The sequence below is a fragment of the Micromys minutus genome, assembly GCF_963924665.1.
Source record: "Micromys minutus genome assembly, chromosome: 4".
Taxonomy (NCBI): Eukaryota; Metazoa; Chordata; class Mammalia; order Rodentia; family Muridae; genus Micromys; species Micromys minutus.
In genome coordinates, this window is record NC_137973.1 from 61414620 (window position 1) to 61432565 (window position 17946).

The 17946-nt window shown below is 37.7% G+C and overlaps 1 pseudogene across 1 annotated transcript in view; it reads left to right on the forward strand.

Annotated features, from left to right (window-relative positions):
• LOC308420113 (ornithine aminotransferase, mitochondrial-like) overlaps positions 1–17164 on the forward strand; it is a 43797-nt pseudogene extending 26633 nt beyond the window's left edge. The window contains exons 2-4 of the transcript in view: positions 2542–2684; positions 3244–3305; positions 16948–17164. The product of the transcript in view is annotated as an ornithine aminotransferase, mitochondrial-like (transcript). The remainder of the gene's footprint in view (positions 1–2541; positions 2685–3243; positions 3306–16947) is intronic.
• Positions 17165–17946: the final 782 nt, after the last annotated feature.

The window sequence follows — 17946 nt, forward strand, 5'->3', positions numbered from 1 at the left end:
AGCAAATTGTGAAGGGCAATCAAATTTGGGTTTTTAATAGTATCTGCGTGTTCTACCTTGGGTCACTTCCAGTCAGATTTAGTTTATAAACATTATTCTCCCCTGTGAATAGTTCAGGCCAGATAAATATGTACTTGCCTTTAAAAAAAAGTGCCTGTTACTTGTATAACTTGTCTTTATGGACATTCACTGGCCTATATTGCACTCTTTTGTGAAGCTTCTTTTCTAATTAAAAAGTATATGTCAGAGATAAAAGACCTCTACTCAGTTCAATTTCTTACAGCATCTTTAGGACCATAGATATCTTTTATGCATGCAAATGCATGCAGAGGTGTGTGTGTATGTGTGTGTGTGTGTGTGTATGTATGTATGTGTGTGTGTGTATGTGTGTGTGTGTGTGTGTGTGTGTGTGTGTGTGTGTGTGTGTTCATCTAGACAACAAACACAGATTAAGTTTCTTCCTGATTCATAGGATAGTTACTATTATAGTAGGCCACAAAGCTCTGGGAAGCAATCATCAGAAACAACTGACTCTATTTCTTTAGATTTAGCTCTGCAGGGTTTATACTCCAGTGAGTGATTTAAACAAAGAGCTAATTCGATGTGGTGAAAAGGTCAAAAGTAAGTAGCTGCCAGGAACAAGTGAGAGGGACCAATGTAAGAGAACAGAAATGGAGGTGGATTGCAGGGTGAGTGGATAGGCTGCAGCCACCAAAGTGAAAAGAGAATGGGATTCTAGGGGTAAGACAGTGCATTCCAGAAAGGCCTAGGTGAGAGAGGAAGTTAGGGTCACACAAAGAACTGAAAGGAATGCAGTAACAGGTCAAAGTCACAGATGGGAAAGGAAACGTCTGCCACTTTAGTAAGAAAGAAGTATTTCAAAACATAGGAAATATCCCAACAGAGAAAGGGTGGTAGTAAGGCAGACAACGATCCACACTGGATTTAGCTCAAAATGATGGTTGATAGCTGGATAAACAGTTCTGATGGGTTAGTCTTGAAATCAAGTTAGGGTGGGCTGTGCAAACCGGGTAAGAATGGAGAGGTGAAACAGTAATGTAGATAGTGGTGGTGTGCTTGTCGTCAGTGTTGTTGATGTTGCTGCTGCTGTTGTATTAAAGAGAAGAGGAGGCTGATGAACTGAATTCTAAAAATTGACATGAAGCTTGGGTGTGGCAGCAATCTGAGGGGAAGGAGCTGATAAAAGATTTATATTCCAGAATATGGTGATGATCACCAAGTCAAAGACATTTAGGGGATGTGAACAAGAGAATTTGAACACTGGTAGGGCAAAGGAAGGGTTTAACATGCATCCTCCAGATTAAGGAGAGAGATTGGGGGGAGAGAGGATGGGCACACATAAGTGTGAGGATAGTAGTAAGTTTAAAAACATATTTACTATATAATCACTACTTTAATCCCTTCACTCTCACTCTCTGGAAAAGAGACTGTATTCTTTTCTAAAGCTGACACTGGATAGAGCTACATCATTCTCTATGCATCCTCTACTTAAATTATAAGAAGCAGCAGGGACCATGGCTCTAGCAGGGGTCCAAGCAAAGTAAAAAAAAAAAAAAACAAAAACAAAAAAAAAAAACAAAAAACAAAAAACAAAAACAAAACAAAACAAAAAAAATCATCACCATCACCTATAGAGGCCTCAAATATCATTAACAAAAAACTGTAGTATGTTCAAGTGAGAGCTAGGAAGACCTTGCTATTCAAATTTTCCTAGACAGGAATTCACAAGCATCAAAGAGTCTGTGTTAAACAGGCCCTTTGCTTCAGCAGACGCATAGAAAGTTATAAAAGCAGCACAGGGCTGTTTGGCTGGGTTCAGCCCCATTTCTTAGTCCTTAAAACACATGAGGCAAATAGAGAACTTGTTAACACAAGGAATTCTGAACCCGACTCCCAGGCTTCCCAACTGAAGCAGTTCTGTGAAAGATACCAACAATTTTCACGGGTCTCCTCCATCTCAAGTAATTTTGGTGCAGATAGCTCTTGCTCTTGAACAATCTGATATCAAAGAACAGGAAAGAAGGGAAGAGGCCAGGCTAATTCCCCTCACTGCTGAGCCCCTTTTTCTTAGGGTAGCTTCAGTTCTGTTGTAAAGAGGAGCTGGCAAGGCAGAGCAAAGAAGAAAGAGAAAGAAGGACAAGCTACTCTAGGGAGATGAGTGAAGAAGTCCTCGTTGTGCAGGTCTGAGGCCATGAGCGCAGATCCTTAGCACTCATATAAAATGCTGGAAATGGTTATACACACAGGCGTATGGAGCTAGAGTCAAAAAGCTCACTGGTCAGCTAGTCACGCCAATTGGTGAGCGCCAGATTGAATAAGAGATACTGTCTTAAGATAGAAAGTGTTGAACAATCGGGAAAGAAACCTGGTCACCAATGTCTGGCCCCTGCAGGTGCACTTGGGAGTGAATAAACCCACTTAGACGTATATACCATGCATATACTCACAGACAATGGAGAATAAAAACTCACCTGCAAGAAGATTTTCTTTTGTATGTCTACTTCTTTGTTCCCCTCATAGATACTGTCAGCCACACTCATGGAACTGGTTTCATATCTGTTCATGAGAAAGGAGCCCATTTTAACCCATCAAAATGCTTCCTCATGGGCTGCAGTGATGAGAATGATGAAGTGTGCAGAAGACAGGAGTGGAGGGGGTGTGGGGTGAGCAGCGGCTGATGGATGCTCTCAAACTCTGCACTTGAGCTCACCATCAATCTCCACACTTCTAAGTTTTCCACATCTAAGTCCCCTTTGTGTACAAATATGCTCACCCTGAAACACCTCTTTCTTAACTGGTCTTTCAAAGGCCTGGATTTTGTAGAGAAGCTAGTTAACATCATGCCATGAGTTAACCACCTTTGTGACTTCTCATTTTTCTTATGATGTAGTATTTCTGAGATGCGGTTTGCCTCCTGCTTATTATACATGGTGTGTCTATTCCTCATACCAGACCTGCCAAATCAGAAGTTTGGCAAGCTTTTCAGCTCACTTGGAAGCTAAATTTAAGAATAGCTGACATGATGTTTGATAGTCTAAGATGGTAAAGAAATTCCTCTCTTGGGCTCATGGATGACCTTTAGTCAACCAAGTCACTTACCTGCCTCACATACCTAATTTGACCAAACAAACTTCTAATTTTTGGTTTCCAAAATATGTTTGTTTCTAAGTTTATTTTCTTTCTCTTTAAACATTTGTCTTTCTTCTTAACTTCCCTTTTTAGGTATCTCTCCTGGGTGATGTCTTTAAAATTCCTATCTCCAGCAACTCTATTGTTCTGACCCTGTAATTCTAATATCCTATTTGTTCATGAAACTTTTGACTACTCTAATATTCTTTGGAAACCAAAGTTACCATGGTAGCAATGAGTCAGTGTCTCCCTGTGGCCTTAGGAAGTAGTTCTGTGCTTTATTGACCCATGAAGGAATGTTTCATGTCTCCTTGCTGTACATAAACTTGCTCTAAATGCCTGCAGGCTCATTATCTCTTAAAGATCGAGTAATTTCTAAGAAATCTTGATTCTTGGGATTTGCAACCTTACTACATTGAATATGTCTGACTCTGGAAATCATTTTGGTCAAAATATTAATGTTCAAATCTATGGCTCACAGTCCTTCAGAGTTTCTTATCTGCTTGGCACATTCTATACAGACCAAACTACCATGGTAGAAGAGAAGTACCCTTGTGGCCTGGCCTGTAGTAAGTGCTGTAGCTTACACTCCCACAATTTCAAGGCAGAATATTGACTGCCTTTTGCCTTTGTGAAACCCAGAATGGAATGCATAGTTCCTCCTATAATTATCCAAGGACCGTAGCCATTCCTTCTAATGCCATTTAGAGCCCAATCTTATGCTTTGTACATATAATTCTAGCATTTACTCAGAAGTCGAAGAAAGTTTTTATTCATTAGAAAACAGCTTTGGCTGCTATACAGTGAGTTCCATGCCAACCTTGACTATCACGTTAGACTGTGCCTCAACAAACATACAAGTCTAAATTCACACACACACACACACTCACACACACAAACAAGACTTCAACCAATAATTGATTCTAACCCATTTCTTTCAAATAGTAACTTAGGACCCATGGTAGTAAAGAGTTCTCTGACAGCCATTTATTCACTCACTCCAAACTTATATAACATTCAGATGCTTCATTTAAATAAGATTCAGTCTTGAACTGGAACATCTCACTTCCTGAATGATTAGCAATATGCTATCAACAGGCTGTTCTCAAAGGCTGAACATATTAGATGACACATTTAACCCCAGCACTAAGGACACAGAGGCAAGTGTATCTCCATGAGTTCAAGGCCAGATTAGGCTAGATGGGATGGTGAATCTTGGACAGCCAGAGCTTTGTGAAAAATTCCCTTATCAAAAGAAAATAGGCTCTTTTTTTCCCCTTGCAAACACTTATTCAAGTGAATGACTCTTGTCTAGGAAACAGTACCAACATTCTGTCCAGGTAGAATCTAAACTGAGAATATTTGTATTTTTTTCCTTCTTTCTCTGTATTTAAAAACACTGGTCTGAAGAAAGTTAAATTCACTATACTTCATCTATAAAAAGAACTATAAAATATTTATATTACTGTCCCTTGCAAGAATTTAAGCATATACACAAAGTCATCAACTATATACTTTTGGAGAAAGACCTGGTTTCCCTGTGTACCATTGGCTTGACTGGAACTCATAAAAATCTGTCTGCCTCTGCCTCTGCCTCTGCCTCTGCCTCTGCCTCTGCCTCTGCCTCTGCCTCTGCCTCTGCCTCTGCCTCTGCCTCTGCCTCTGCCTCTGCCTCTGCCTCTGCCTCTGCCTCTGCCTCTGCCTCTGCCTCTGCCTCTGCCTCTGCCTCTGCCTCTGCCTCTGCCTAGTGCTGGCATTAAAGGTGCACACCATGATACATAGCCAGAATAATATTCTTATACATTAAAAATGTATTGAGATAAAGACTCAAATATTTGTGAAAAATCCTTTGGTGATACCAATAGAACAAAACCAAGAATCTTCTTAGAATATTTTTTATATACTGGGATGGCTGAATGGTGACGTACATTCTAGATTGTTGTGAAAGTATATCACTCCTGTTTGCTATATGTGGGTCTGGCCCATTTACAAACAAAGCCAGGCGATCTCAAAGAGCTCCTTGTAAGACAGCAATTATAAGAAATCATTAAATTGCCAAAGAATACAGAAATTCTTTTCCTCTCCTGTCTTATAAGAACAAGTAGCTAGAAAATTAAACTTAGAGTCAAGTCAGAACCTTCTTTAAGTCAACAAGCAAGGAATAGGAGTGTGTTCTTAGCCAAGAAAGCATAGACCACCACTGCCTCTGTGGAAGCATGTTTTGCCCTGCCAAGAGGGAACATCTTTCTGTTCCCAAATCTCACACTTAATTTTATTCCCATATTTTTCCCATTATTATCAATAACCAGTTCATCATCTCATCAAAAACCATTATTAATACCTGAGCTTGTGTGGTATACAAAGTGCTCCAAGCATCCAGATTAAACATGCAATTATACAAATGCCCTTTAGTGCCCATTGGCCAGCATGGAATCTGTATGAGGGAGAAGAACAGTGAGCCAGAGTTACACACTTCAAAACACAAATTCCTCATCTGAGTTAAGAAAGACGAGGCTTAATGAAAATAAGCAGTGCTTTAAGTAAGAGATTTAGAGCCTACATGCAGCTCAGGACAAGTTGTGACTTCTGCAGCACACAGGAATTCCATCAAAAATGGCTGTTCCTCTCACCCACCAACTCCAAATTCTTAGACATCCTCATTGGCATGCATTGCAAAAATACTTTTTCAGAATTGCTCTCTAAGTTAAAAAAAAAAAAGCTGACATTTCTTCCAGCAAAAGAACAAAAATTCTATGTTAAGTTCTCTTTATCATATACAATTTTATGTTACTGATAAATTCTGTGGAATAATAGCTTAAAACAGTGCGAAGACAGCCTTTGATCCTGAATACAAATCAACAAGTTGGTGGCCTAGAGTGATGGCTGGTGGTTATAAGAACTGACTGATCTTCAGGTAGATTCCAGTTCAGTTGTTGGGGCTCATTTCAGCTCACTACCACCTGTAGCTCTAGTCCCAGGGAATATAAAATCTTCTTTTTACCTCCAAAGGGTTCCTATGTGCAAATGGTACACATTTATACACATAAAAATAAAACATTTTCAGTTAACAAACTAGAGCTGCGATACAACTCAGTAGTAGAGCACTTAGCTAGTATGTGTAAGACACCGGTTTTGATTCCCCACATATGCACACACACACACACACACACACACACACACACACACACATACACATACAGAGGTATACACACATACACACATACAAAATAAAAACATTAAAAAATTACTAACCACAGTTATGAAAGTTTGACAAAAATTAAGAAACTGCAAAACAAGCAATAGCTTTTAAACGAGATGTCACAAGTCAATGTGCCTCATCTCTGACCTTGACAAGACTGTCCCCTCCATAAATAAGTGACAATGCATGGAAGAGTGAACCTACCAAATAACTGCGGAATGTTCAATTTTTACTGAACAACTAGCTTTATGTTGCAAAACCAAACCTTTTTGCATCTGGGGTATTTTCTGGTGCCTGTTTTTATCACCCACCAATTCCAAATTGTTAGATTTCTCCTTATCACCAGATGTCTGACAATGGAGAAAGCAAAAGACAGCAAGAAAAGATGACGCCATCCCAGCAAACAAGGTTTATAGTTAAACTTTCATTATCCTGCATAGGTTAAAGGTCAGTGTTCGTTTGCATACATGTGACAGGCTGAGCATGCTCAGTGGAGTCACCTTATTCTAGAGAACACAAGATTTCTCCTCTTCACTTTCAGAACCCTGACTTCTGCTCGTAAACACCAGTGTCCTGGGAAGCATGAGGGGAGGGGGAGGATCAAGGCTGATACTATGGAACTCAATTTTTGTGTGTGTGTGATTAACAGAGACATAAAGGATAAAAACTCCTACTGTTACGTAGTACCTCATTATTCTAAAGCTTTTCTAATTGGTTATTTTATTTATGTATATTTCAAATGTTATCCCCTTTCCCAGTTTTCCCTGTGCAAACCCCCTATTCCATCCTCCCTCTCCCTCTGCCTCTGTGAAGGTGCTCCTCCACCCACTCACCCACTCCTGCCTATGCTGGGGCATCAAACCTCCACAGGACCAAGGGCCTCTCCTTCCATTGATGCCAGATAAGGCCATCCTCTGCTACATATGCAGCTGGAGCCATGGGTCCCTCCATGTGTACTTTTTGGTTGCTTTAAACTACTGCCTTCAAGCTTCTGTCTTGTCATTTTACCCATCATTTCTTAACTTAGAATCTAATTTGTCCATGTATTCTCTTTATAGGACCCTCACCTTTTCCTTAGAACTTTCTAAGAACTCACAAAAGTTTCTGAAATAGTCAGAGATTAGAAGAGAAGACATGAAAGAGGGTCTAAAAGAGATTGGCAGGGCAGCGCAAAGAACTCAGAGGATGACTGGGGTTAGGGGATGGGTACTGATGTCAGGTCCCTGCCCCATCCTTCCTCTTTTTTCATCTCCACTCTCATAGACACTGAATAGTCCCCTAGGAAAAGTGCCTCTCTTGGTGCTTACTCATTGAATAGTTATGGGTTCCATAAAGACATTTTAATCCTCTTGTCACAACTTCCCTGTAGTCTCTTGTTTTCCCCAGACAGTTTATAGGATCTAGGATTAACGTACGACAGAAAGCACATATTTATCTTTCAGAGTCCAGTTTATTTTGCTTGGTATGAAAATCTCTAATTACACCCAGTTTCCAGAATAATAGCATAGTTTCATATTTTTATGGTTAAACGATACTTCATTACACAATATGGCACATTTTCTTCAACCATTCTCCTAAAAAACACCCAGGCTGCTTGGATATCTTGACTGTTGTAAATGACGATACAATAAACATAGCTTTGAGGTTATTTGTGGTGTAGGGTGGATCAACAGTAGCATTGGATAAGACGTGGGTTCCACTGAGATTTTCGTGCAAAGTACAAAACCTTTCAACTAGAACCTTTCAACTCCGTGGCTGCCCAGGCTGACACCCGGCTCCCTTCTGGATGAGTGAGCTTCCAAAACCATGTATAGTCCCAGATAGCAAGCATCTCTTCCTTGCATCAGGAAAGGAGGAAAAAACAGCTTAAAAACTTAATGTCAACAACACTAGGACTGCCGCTGTCAACTAGAAAACTGAAATGAACTCTCATGTGCCTATTTCTCATCCTGGTGATCACCAGAGTTAAGTTTCTGCTCCCCAGTCCCGACCTTTACCTAATCATGCTTACAGTGCTGATGCCTAAAAAGCCAGAGCATGTGAAATCCAAGCCTTGCTATTCCTCAGGATCTTCTCTTAGTGCTAGAACCTGTGCGGAGCTGTGTTCTTTTCTACCCTGACATGTGTCCCTAATGAAATGCGGAGCACGCTCAGTGGAGTCACTTTTCAGAAACCTGGAGTTTCTGCAAACAGCCACGGTGCTCTGGTGGGCATGCACAACCAGAAACACTAAGATAAGATGCTCTGCGAATATGTAAGTCCAGACAGAAAATATTTTCTAAGACAGTGTGCTCGGTCCTCATCTATAGCAAAAGTAGGAAAGCCTACAAAGAAACCAGTTTTGTGTTCTCCACCTAACATTAAGGATTATGTCAGAGGGAGGCAGAGACAATGCAGAGCAAAAAAAAAAAAAAAAAAAAAAAAAAAAAAAAAAAAAAAAAAAGAATGTCAACCTGGGCCATAGGGGATCCTGTCTCATAAAATATCAGTGATAAATAATCCCACTGAAACTTGATTGGGTAGAAAACAATTGCATTCACTATAAAGGAAGTTAAAACACACTGGGTATGTGCTAAAGTATGCTAGAAATGTCTTTATTTATCGCATTGTTTTGATGTTTTGGAATTTAGAGTCCAGTAGTTGAACATGTAAAGAACCCATCACACAAAAATCATATATTTTGAGCAAATTGTCCACAGTGGTACTTCACAAGCGTCCACAGATTATAAATCACCTGGAATCAGTGAAGTGTGGATTGCACTCTAATTGCTTTGAGTGAGGCCTGGGATTCTATGTGCCTAACAAATTTACACGTGATATTATTAAAATGAAGAAAAAACTAAAACAAAGCCACAATATGATTACACTCTAGTATCCCTTCGGGATGAATGCCCCAAAGAAGTCTTTTGAAAGTCTCAGTTGCAGGAGACCTTACTCTTAACCCCAGGAAATGGGTCGTTTTAAACACTATGTGTTATACATTTTACTTCCCTCTTTGTCATGGCCACAAAAAAGCTCAAAATCAAATCACTTTCTTAGCAGAGGAACTATTTGGGATTATGTATTATGCCCCATTCATTAACTAGTGTTATTTTTCTTTCCTTATAAATTAACACCTATACATATCATTTAATTGTTATATAAATATTTTGTAAACTATTCAACATTCTCTGTGATGGCGCTTTGTTTACCACTGTGTTGAAGGAGTTTGCAGGCTGGAACATACCAAGTGAAATGGCTGGAAAGATTGTGTACAGTCACAGAGAGCAGAGGGAGTTTTAATTCTACATGAGAGCCATTGCTTTATTACTGCTCTGTCATGAATATTCACTGCTACAAAGATTTCACTACTGCTTCATATCTAGCATAGACTCAGCATTGGGCATGGTGCTTTGTTTCATTTTCTTATATATCTTCCTACCTGATGGCTTTGTGAGGTTATACTGTCATCAGACTTTTCTAAGACCCAGCAGTATGACATACATAGCATCAGGGAATGAAATTGTTTTTACCCAATCAAGTTTCAGTGGGATTATTTATCATTGATATTTAATGGGGTGAGAGTTTAAAAAACGAAGCTTGTATGGCTGAGATGAAGACTCATAGAGAGCAAAGGCAGAACCAAATCTCTGGAATCTTGACTACAAAAGTAGCCACCGTGCCTTCTTGGTATTCCTGAGGTAGAATCTATGTCCATAGGTGTTCACCAATCAAGATGCTATGACAATGAATCAAGGCTAGTAGGTATATGAGTAAAAGTTAAATTTATATAAATATAAATGTATGTATTAAAACATTTGTATTAAACATGTATATATGTATCTACACAAATATATTTATATATACTGTGATATAAACAATATATTATAATTGCAGATATTATACATAATAAATATATATTATTTTTACACATAATATTAAAAGATTGTTTATGGGCCTGAGACAACAAGCACCAATACACATGAGAGGTGCGGTGAGTTGAAGAAAGTAGCTATTTCACAAACTAGGAAACAAGGCAAAGAAGCAAAACAAAGGGAAAGAAAGATAGCTGAACGATTATTAATGGAAAGAAAGGAAGGGGAGAGCTGGAGAAAATTTCACACTAGAAGAGTACTGGGGACTCTCAAATCCAAGGTGAATCTTGGGACTGGGGGTTGCTTTGGTGAAGTCAAGTTGAAGGAACTCAAGCAAAGAGATGAACTTTGTCCCCCAAGATGACAATAGAAGATGTCCTCCAATATAACAATAGGAGATGAGGTGCAGAGAAAGGACAAGTCACTAGCCTGTTTCCATAGTGACCACTAGAAATTGAAAAAGAGGAGGGGAGATAAAAAGTCACCAAGATGTACATAGACTGAAGGAACTAATTCTATTAATTCTACTATCGGGCTATAACAACTTAATGCTTCAAGGCATCTAGAAACATCTCAAGGCTCCCATTTATACTCATGGTAAATACTTGAGGATGTAGAAATGTTAATTGTTATGTTTGGTCAGTATATTGCTGTTTTGTCTAAGTATCATATTATTATACCCTTTAATCTATATAAACATTGTATCAATTTTTCAACATTAAAAAGTTTTAAAAGAATTCTGAGCATGTTGCTACATTTTAACTAGAAACGTTTGAGAGAGGACAGAGGTCTCTGTGAACCTGCCTTGGGCCATGTTCCCCATCATCCTCCCTCCCTACTGTTGTCTAATTCCAAGACAGCAACTAGGCTATTTACATCACATTATCTTCTATGTGTCCTTTACCTAACAATAGGCAATGTCTTAGACCTTTTAACTTTATGAAGTATCATGCTCTTTTTCCTTACATAAAACACACTTTCACCTACATCTAGTTGTCTAAGAGTTTTCCCTGTTGCTGAGAGCACCCCAGTTTATTCATGTTAAGTTTTTTGAAGATTCTGCTTCATGATGCATGATCACTGACAAATCCTAAAGACATGTCCTGTTTTCCTATTGTAGCAGGTGCTACAATAAGTATCTAAGTGTTTCCTTTATCTTCTAATCACATGTCTGATCTCTGATATTTTGTGAAATGTGTCTGAGACTGTTTCATTTACTAGAATGTCAAATACACTCTAAAGAGCTTGCACCAAATTACACACACACAAAGAGCGCACAGGAGCATCTAGCACTGTGTCCATATCCATACTTGGAACTAATTCGTGCTAACCCAGCATGTGTGAAATCATATTTTATTGTTTCATATTCTGCATTTCATAGCTGGGCATATTCAGTCTGGGTTTAACCTGCCCTCTGGGTGGTTTTTGTGTCCTTTGATTATTTTTAAAAGTTACTTATGTGCATTTTGCATGAGTTCATGTGTCCTATTTGTGTGCAGGAGACTGACAAAAGCTAGAAGCAAGCATCAGATGCCCTGGAACTAACATGATAGGTGTTGGGAGAGACCTTAAGTGGGTGTGGGGAATTGAACTCAAGTTCTCTATGAGAGCAGTATGTACCCTTAACTTGTGGGTCATATTGCTAACCTCTTCTTGGCCTATGTTTATATTCAGTTATGAATGTTTTCCATTTCAATATTTAGAAATTCTTTATATGCTAACAATCAATCATTAGCACTCATACATCTCAACATCTCATAGTATTTTAATTTACTTTTTTCTATTTCTTGAGATACCAAACTTTTACATCTAAATATAATAAAATGCATTAACATTTTCCAGCATGATACTTGTTTTTTAATCATAAGAAATATACTTATTCCCAGACATTCCATTTTCCTCCATGTTTTCACTTGAAGAATTAATCTTAATTTTACATTAAGATAATTAGTTTTTCTAAAATTCTCTAAGTGTTTTCTCCATGCAGCTGTGGTTTGGGAGCACTTGATTATTTCCTCACAGATCCTGGGTTGGGTCTGTTTATTGAGGAGTTCTCTGTCCCGAGTGTCTGGGGTGGGCTGCGTGTCTACCCTATTTCAGTGGCATTTCATTTTGATTACGTATTAATGGGTACCCATGTTCCTTATCATCTCTAGAAAGAGTTCAGGTTATTCTCTGTCCTTTTCTCTCCCAGAGAAATTTCAGGAGCAGTTTATAATCCTCCACAATCCTTTACTGGAATTTTAAATCAAATTGTATCTGTAGAGTTCCTGAACTGATATTCTCTCATCTCCTTCTCCCAACTTTCCCATAAGACAATTGAGTTACTATTCCAGCTTAGAGATAGAAATCTAAGAACTGGGTAGGAAATTGCACCAAACCATTAGGAAGGGCCAAAATAGAAACTCAGACTACAAAATGGTAGTGATCTTTGTGTTTACAGTCTCCATCTTTTTCCCCCTCTCCCATCAACTGAACTACCCAGTCCATGGTTGGTGGAACAGGCACACATGCACACACACACACACACACACACACACACACACACACACATGCACACACTTAGTCCTTAGGTAATTTTTATCACAGAGAAGAGAAAAAAAAAGTGCACGGTGATTGAAAGAAAAAGAAAAGACACTAGTATTTTCTTTACCTGAACTCACATAGCTGTTCATTTGGTTGGTTGGTTGGTTTTGCTAGTTCTTGCCTCTGGTTCCTTTAACTTGACAGTCTTTTATTTACACAAAGTGGGATTTTAAAGAAAAAGGTTCGAGAAATGGTGGGGCTGGCTTCTCTGCCCTTGCTGTGTGTTTAACTTGTGTGGGGCTTTGTGATAACAGCACACAATTCTTCACGTTGACTCTGCTACTGTTCGTGGAAAATAGGCTTAGAAATATTTGAAGAATTTCCGCTACAGAAGCAGTTTCATAAAACAGATAAAGAAAAATGAATATTCATTTCTCAGCAGAGGTTGACCAAGAAATGAGAAACAAAAACAGCGTGCTAGTTTAAGTATTTTACTTAACTGAAATATCTTCTGGTCACAATTTGAATTGTATTTCATAAAGATTGCTTAAAGGCTGTGTTCAAATTCTGCCTTTTTTTAAACTTAATATTTCCTTTTTTAGTAAAATATACTCCCTTGACAAACATTATTTTAATTTAAACAAAGTGTCTATTAATAAATATGAAGTCTGATAGTAAAGTTACTAACCAAACCATGAAGCATAGCTGTAGAAGAAATTAAAATCCCATTGACTTTACAAAAAAAGTTTTGTAAATTAATGCTATATAATGTAATGCCTCATGACATCAAAAGGTATTTTAATTAATTTGAATTTTCTAACATTGAATTTTTGCTGCCATTTAAATAATATGATTGTTTCTCGAAATAGAAAACAAATCCTGCAAATTCATGATTATCCTGATAAAGAAAATCCTTTGTCATTTGAAAGTTAGGTAGACATTATACTGTGTGAAAGTGTGTCAGTAGGAAGAACAGAGGACTCAGGCGTCCCCTGTCTGCCCACTTCCATCACCAAACAGAACCTTAGGCTCTGTAAGTGGGAACATTTCCAAGAGACAACCCAAAAACTTCATTCTCCTAAACATTTCCCGTAGTCCATAGTTACTGGTACCTCAGTGAAGAAAAAGAAAGGGAGACAGGAAAGCAGGCAGACAGCTGGATTAGACTGCACTGTGTATATTAGTGATGGGTAGACTTCAAAAGACTTAGAGGTTCATTTTGGACAGGTGCCCAGGGATTCTCTGGCTTACCCAAAAAACCTTCCATAACTTCTGATTTTAAAATTGAGCTGGAATTCTTTTGAGACCAGACTTGAGGTCTTCAGTCATATTCCATACTGATGCTCATTCGAATAAGTGTAGGCTAAGAAATTCTAAACTTTCTGATCTCTGTAAAAATGAAGCCCTTATTTTAAGTAGATACTGTAAAAGAAAAATGTATGCTTTTAAAAGTAAAACAATAAATGATTTTTTTTCATTTTCTGAGAGAGATGTTTATCTGATATTTGAGTCCAGTTTTATATGATTTTGCAATAAAGCTTTGAGAAGGTTTTAGAGACAGGTAAAATCTTTATTCTATTCAACTCCCTCATGAGGATTGGTGATATCAAGTCCTCAGCTCATGTGAAGCCTTAACCACTGGTGTCCAGGAAGTGGGAGCCTAAGAGAGAGGTGCTCAAAGTGACTATTTTATACAGACTCATATAGCCGTGAGAAAGCCCATTTAAAACAGTGACAGGAGATGTGCCTGTCACTCTGAATCCATAGATGTCAAAACGAATAGAGTCAACCATTCCAATTCTATGAACATTCTTTGGTCCTAATCATATATCTAATAGAATGCCTCTCAAATATCTTTGAAAGATGTGTTATAAGCAACAAGGACTACTATGATAAAAGCATACTTATATAAGAGAATGAAACAATAATTTTGAAAGCAAAAAAGACAACTTCTGCTGCTAGTTCCTCACACCTAAATAAACCACTCCAGTGTTTGTTAGTGTGATTGTTAGTAAGGTCTGGTTTCACTCTTTCCTAGAAAAAAGAAAGGAATGAAATATGAGCTGAGGAAGATTTAATGAAATATATCACAGTCCTTTCTTTGAACACAACATGAAAAGGTCATGATTGCATGAATTTACTTAAAAGTATATAGAGTTCAATGTCAATATCACACCACAGGCAACCCAGTAAACAACCTCTCAAGGTACTGGGTTTGTTTCTCTATAGATAACAATAACAACTCCATCAGAATTAAGTCAGCTACAACTGGACATAATCTCCCTGTTTATTATCATTCAATGTTCCATCGCAAAGTTTTCATCACTAAGTGCTAGAGAACAGCGAGCTTAGTAACAGTCCGAAGTTTCTCCAGCTCTGAAAGGCTGTTGTCATAATGCCTTATGCCACTGTACATCATACTTGAAAACGTATCATTCTTTCCAAAATAGCAGTAGCTCACTTAGATCTTTGCGCTCTACTCTAATAAAAATGGAAAAATTAGGAACAGTTGTTCTATGTCAATCGCTTGCTGAAAGCAGATCCCTGGCAGATATGAAATCTGCAATAAGACTGTCTCCCCACAGTTCTGTCTTAAGAGTTTTCTAAAGCAGACCTCATTTGATATTTCAACCCCTTCTAACCAAGACAGCGTTTGTAACTTGAACTATTTTGTATCATTTTGCCCACGTTTTTTTTTAAACCTTCTCCAATTGTTCTCCTTGTTCTTAACTTGATTTCAACCTCTTTAAATAATACAATAAACATTATAAAATGAAGGCAGTATCTGTAGTATCTACTAATTGCATTCATTTGGTTAATATGAGCAAAAAGAGGCAAATGAGTAACACTCAGAAATTCACTTTATATTTAACACATTCACACTTTTATCCCCACAATTTCCAGCTCTGTTCAGATGTAGCTAGAAAAAGGACAAATGGGAGCTTGTTGTTCCTCCTAACTTAGCTTTGAAGACTGTGTCTAAGAAATAATGTTAAGAAGTAAAAAGCAAACAGAGAGAGAAAAGCTATAAATTGTTCTCTAAGTTATGAAAAAAGCCTGTGGTTATAGATCTAGGATATTTATAGGTTAAGTAACCATTGCTGGAATATTCAGTATTTACCTCACAAGTTTTTCTTGAACAAATATAACTGAAGTGTTTGTGCATATTAAGATTTAAAAAAGTAAAGAAAATATGACAGTGTTCTTACCATAGGAAATAAGCCATGCTCGTCAGGAACCAGGAATGCTCTCATTTTTAAAAACAGACAATCCTGATGTTAGCCCGTGCCTGCCCAAATACATGAATATTGCCTTATCTGCTGACACACTTGGCAAAAACTAGTTCATGTGTTTTCTCAAAATGAAGACATAAAAGAGTTCTTGAAGACTTTGTTAGATGAGTTACAAAGAAATAAACAATTATGAGCTCATGTCTTTACCCCCAAATTCCACAATGAAGATACGCCATAGTCTGGTATTTCCTTTGACTAGCAAGAACCATCATGTGCCCCATCAGAAAGCATCTTTGAGAATTTTTTTCTCCTAAGACAGACAGCCGTACAGAAATAACCAGCAGAGTATATCCAAACCATGCATTCACATTTATTTTATTGAATAACTTCCAAAAGTCACACAGACCACATTCTTCCTGAAGTACAGAGGCACATAAACTGCTTTGGAAATTGTGTATTGACAAGCTCATCACTTCTTACCTCTATATATTTAAATTAAGACTTCGATAAATAAACCAGTAAATGCATTTATTATTAAAAAGAAATTTCTTTAAAAATTCAAATCTTAACTTATTAAAAAATATAATAAAAGACTTTTTGTACTTTAATATGCAAGAATTAGACTGCCTGACCTCTGTTTTAATGACTTAATTAGCTGTACTAAAGCCCAGCTGGGCCTCTGCTGACAACATAGCTAGATATTTCAATCAAGCAGTGCTATGGAGAACAAGTAGGAAATGCTACCTTGTCGCCACACAGTCCCAAACCATAGTGCATGCTGGTAATGCTAAATTTGATCAGTATGCCTCATATTTCAATTAGTCGTGGTCTGAATACTTAAAACTGTGTAATGTGTATGAATTCCTGATATCAGATACAGAGCCACAGGCTCCCACAGTCAGAAGTCATTGAGTTTGCTTTTATTAGCAGCCAATTAATGGCAAAAAATCTGCATCACTTTTAAAATTTATAACGTCCCTTCCAGCTGCATCTACCACTCCCACTCTACTGTACACAACCAGATCCGTCTCAGGGTCCAGAGTCAAACAGCTGCAAACTGTATTCTGTCCACAGAAGGGAAAAATCCTTTCATACAGAAGCTTTTCAGCCGCTTAGAAGTTCTTTTCAAAGCTCAGCAGCACCAGGCACTTTGCGACAATGAGCGATTTAATACGGAGAGAAAGAAATCTACACCAAGGTAACCTCTTGGGATGTGCTAGGTTTTCAAACGAAGTGAAACCCTACCACCCCCATACCGCAGAAGGGCGAGCAAAGCCACTTCTCCTGACCAAGGCTAAGAAAATATAAACATATAAAATCTGACCCTTACACAAAGTTAACCCTTGAAGTCTATGTAGTCATTAAACAAAGTAGTATTACACAACTTTAATAGTACATAAAATTTTGGTATTCAAATTTGTATGTTCAGACCTTAGATTCTTGCCTAATAAAACACTGTGAGGATCACAGTCTCCATCATAGAGAAGTTTATTGCATACCTCAAGACCTCTAGACATTATTGTTAGGAACCAGACTCTTTCTGACATATGCTAAGACAGAAAATTTCGATGTGACCAGGTTTAGCAACAAAGCATAATTGTTTCATAAATTGACAATTCTTTGCTTTCAAAGCTGTGAGAAGCACTTTTAAGCTTTATGGTATTAAACACCGTATGTGACCTGATACCTATTTTATTATAAAGTATGAAGTATTTTGTTATAGATAATTCAAGTTGTTATTTTAGAAAAAAAAAATGAATTTCTTCATTTGGTTTTCTAGAAGTTAGCAAAGTTTTAAATGTATATTAAATTCACCCTTCCAAACATTTTTTATTCTTTTTTATAACATGGGGACTAATGTAGTTTACCTTTTTAAAAAATGTGTAAAATAAACCCTAATGCGTGACAATAGAAATGCTGTATTAAGATAACACAAGAAGATGCCATGGTTGTTTGAAAACAATAAAATCCTATTTTACAAATT